Genomic DNA, 4,522 nt, shown 5'->3' on the forward strand with positions numbered 1-4,522 from the left:
TATCTTCTCTCTCTCTCTCTCTCTCTCTCTCTCTCTCTCTCTCCCTCTCTCTTCCTCTCTGAAATCAAAAATAAAAATATTTTTTTTAAAAAAATGTTATGGGATCTTACAAATAAAACATAGATTATCTGTTGGGTTGAGGTTTCCTTAAGAAGTTTGTTGTTTTTTTTTTAATTTTTATTTTTATAGAGAGAGAAAGAGAGAGAGAGACATTGATGTGAGAGAGAAACATCAATTGATTGCCTCCCATATGCGCCCCAATAGAGGATAGAACCGGAAACCTTTTGGTGTACTGGACAACGCTCCAACCAACTGAAGCACCCAGCCAGGGCTCTTAAGAAGTTTTAAAGCATCTAAGTTTAGAATATAGTAAGAAGCAGCCCTGGTTAAAGAACATTAACTTATGAACTTAACAATGGACAGTATTTATAATCAAATAGTATCAAATATATTCTGTATGATCCTTAACTATAAGTCTTAACCTTTGTTCTATTCAGTTATGTTAATGGAACCTCCAATTAAGCTAGTAGACCTTTTAAAAATTATTCAACAGCCTGCCAGTTTTGCCTACCTGGTGTCAAATAACCACTTGATTTCCTTTTGTCCTTTTTGTTTGTTTTGTAAATATGTTTTTATTGTTTTCAGAGAGAGAAAGGGAGAGGGAGAGAGAAACAGAAACATTAATGATGAATCATTGATTAGCTGCCTCCTGCACGCCCCCTACTGGGGATGGAGCCAGCAACGCAGGCATATGTCCTGCCCAGGAATCGAACCCTGACCTCCAGGCTCCTCTTGTTCTTTTAACTAACACTGCAAAATTAAGCCTGTAAAGCAGAGAAATTACCTTAAATTCCCACCTACAGAAACATCCTTGACTCCGAATGCTGCTGAGTAATGTAATAAGTAGTATTTTTGAGTTCTATTTTCTTAGATGACAATACTTTGCTTGTGTTTTTTAGGATTTTCTTTTTAATGTTCGTGTACAAACAAACCATAAAAATTCAGAAGTTTTAATATTTTCATTAGACAACCAAACATTTAGACTCTTGCTTAAAATTGGCCAAAACCTTGCATCCTTTCCCGCCACGCAATATCCGCCTGTGTTTTCCATTGTTCTGCCTCTGTCCATTCTCTTCCTCCTTTGATGACCCCATAATGACTTCTCATTAAGCCATTCTCTTCTTTTCTGAAATTTAAAGAAAATATTTATTGAAGATCTGAAAAGCTTAGGCAAGATAGTAAGAAGCTAGGGAAATTCCTTGACAAGTGGAATAAGGGAAATTGAGACAAAATAATTAAACAAGGCCAAACAATTTGATGAGCAATTTATAGCCAGCTAATGAATCAGGTTTGGCTCAGTGGATAGAGCGTCGGCCTGCGGACTGAAAGGTCCCAGGTTCGATTCCAGTCAAGGGCATGTACCTGGGTTGCGGGCACATCCCCAGTGGGGGGTGTGCAGGAGGCAGCTGATCGATGTCTCTCTCTCATCGATGTTTCTAACTCTCTATCTCTCTCCCTTCCTCTCTGTGAAAAATCAATAAAATATATTTAAAAAAAAATTTATAGCCAGCTAATGAATCACAAGGTTTTGTCTTCCCTTATCAAGAACCCTTAAGAGCAAGTGGTTTATACATTCCAGACCATCCTGGGGCAGACCAGCTTCATCCCAGTCCCTCTTCAATAATGTTCTCTAAAAATAAAACTAAACAGAAAATAACACAATTTTTATTTCAACTACTGTAAGGTATAAAGTATTTCACTTGTTTGTCCTTTATGGCAACTTTCACACACTTTGCTTCATAAAGAAGAGGCCCGTGAAAGCACAGCACTCACTCACCCTCCTGGAATTTAGGCTTCGGGTCCTGCTTTGGGGCCATTTTTAAGGATTCACTGCTGCCTCCTCCTTCTCCTACCACCCAGACTACTGCCTCCCACTCTCCACCCGACCCAGCTCTGACAGGCACTGTGGGCAGTGCCTGCTCTACATCCCGAGCCAGGGTGACACCCAAACACCTCACAGGGTCCCTGCCATTCTCTTCTAATACTGGATCTTCCAAACTGAAATCTCGTTGACAGAATAGAAGGAGGTCATTTGCAGTGGAACTTCAAAATGATTTGTATTTATCATCATGTTTTTGTCACTGCCATTGTTTCTATTTCATAATAATTTGCAATGAAATAATTGGCTACACAGTATTTGTTTTACCACCTATAAAGTATCCAGCTACACATTAAATTTGATGTACGTGTTCACCCCACAAAATGAAATGCTAACGAAGTGAGCATATCTTCTGATATTTAATGCACTTCAATGAACTTTATCTTATAAGCAGAGGTTATGGAGAGAGCTGCAGGGTTGCACTGAGTGAGAGCATCAATGAACAGAATTTTTGTTCTTATTCTTGACATTAAGGGAAGAACTTATAATGCAATTTCCCCATATTTAATCTTCTTCTTTTGTTCCTAACAAGCTCCTAGTCCACTGTGAATCTGTTTAAACACAAAGAACCCCCCACCGTACCATTCATAGTTTTGTTATCATCATAATTAGCTAGTTATTAATACTACTAATAGGAAGAGAGCAAAGGGGAGGCCAGACTTTATAAGCATGGACATCTGGGCAGCTTCACCAGGAAGCTACAGCTTCACGCTCCCCAAGGAACCACCTGTCCATTCCCTGCAGATCACTGGGGGAAGGGGTCCAGCAAAGGGGGAGATGGGCTCATGCACAGTGAAGTCGGAGGGAGTGGCACAGGGAAGGTGCTTGCCTGTCAGTCTAGCCTGGGAAAAAGATCATTGGCTAGATGGGTGGAGCCACTGCAAGCACTGGAAATCTTGGAAGTGTAAAATCCCCAAAGAGTCCCCACTCTCTTCTTTTCACTCTCTCTCTTACTCTGTGACCGGCACTCACTTGTGCACTGGCTTGTTCTCTCTCCTTGGCCATGCGGCCTTAAGCAGACCCATGGCCATGCAGACCCCACACCAAATGGACTGCAGCTGGGAACACAAGCTAAGCCAGCCAGATGCTGGACTGTACTGGGCTTTAATATGGAACACAAACTGTGGGCAATGGCCTTAATTCTAGCCCTGCTGAAGACAAGATTGGGCTTCTTCCATGGCAAGATGGACGGAGATAGGACCTTTGGAGGGAACTCCCTTAATTTTACAACAACAATAAAGCTTTCCATGAAACCCCATCCTCTGGGGACGGAGGGGAGGTGGGAGGGGGCTCAGGAAATTCACTTCCTCCAATAACAGTTTTGTGTCATCTATATTTTTAGCCTATCATTTCAAAGACATCATTTAAAATGTGCACATTTATAGTACATTCTTCAGTCAGACTTGTTTAATTAAAAGGAAGAGAGACCCACTTAAGATTAATTAACTTAGGAGGGGTTTCTTGTGCAGATACAATAGGCTTATTGTAAAGATTCAACTAATTGGTAATTTATAAGCTTTATTTATCTTCTCAGGAAGCCAGCCTTCCTGGAACCGGAAACTAGACTTAGGTCTCTTTTCTTGGGGTTATCTTTGCTTCTCACCTCTTCATCAAGGAGCTGGCATTTTTTTTTTATCATTTCTAGTTTTTGTTCTCTCATAACTTCTGCTTGATTTTATCCAATTATACATAGAGGCAATGCAAGAGATGGTTTTGCCTTCTGCCACTATTGCAAACTACTTTCCCCCTTCAGTTTCCCAATTCCCAGTTCTTCAGGTGAATCTGACCTGCAAGTTACATGGGTTTTGTTCAGTGTATGGACAGCCCAAATGCTTAGTCCATGGTCCATTCAGCTAGGGCAAGCCCTGGCTGATCTACAGCATGCTGCTGCCTGCCATCAGGGTGTGGGCCAGGAAGCTCAGTTGGAAGGAGGTACAGTTGTGAGTATGTGAAACACAGAATTTATTCTTGTATTATTATTTATTAACTAGAGACTCAGTGCACAAAATTCATGTACTAGGGGGGGTATCCCTCAGACCAGCCTGCACCCTCTCCAATCCGGGACCCCTTGGGGGATTTCTGACTGCCGGTTTAGATAGTCAGTTGGACATTCCTCTCACAATCCGGGACTGCTGGTTCCCAATCGCTCGCCTGCCTGCCTGCCTGATTGCCCCTAATCACTTCTGTCTGCCAGCCTGATCGCCCCCTAACTGCTCCCCTGCCAGCCTGATCACCTCCTAACCACACTCCTGCCAGCCTGATTAAAACCTAACTGCTCCTCTGCCAGCCCAATCGCCCCCAACTGCCCTCCCCTGCTGGCCTCCCTCCCTTGAAGGCCTGATCACCCAAAACTGCCCTCCCCTGCCGGCGATCTTGTGGTGGCCATCTTTTAACCACAGGGGGTGGCCATCTTGTGTGAGGGTGTGACAGTGAATTTGCATATTATCTCTTTATTATATAGGATTGTTGTATTATTTTCCATATGAATAACTATAAATCTACTTTTGTCCCACCCTGATATGAAATATATATGATACATTCAAATTATTTAACTCATCTCTGAAAAAATATTAATGAGTGGAA

The sequence above is a fragment of the Myotis brandtii genome, unplaced genomic scaffold (assembly GCF_000412655.1).
Source record: "Myotis brandtii unplaced genomic scaffold, ASM41265v1 scaffold49, whole genome shotgun sequence".
Classification (NCBI taxonomy): domain Eukaryota; kingdom Metazoa; phylum Chordata; class Mammalia; order Chiroptera; family Vespertilionidae; genus Myotis; species Myotis brandtii.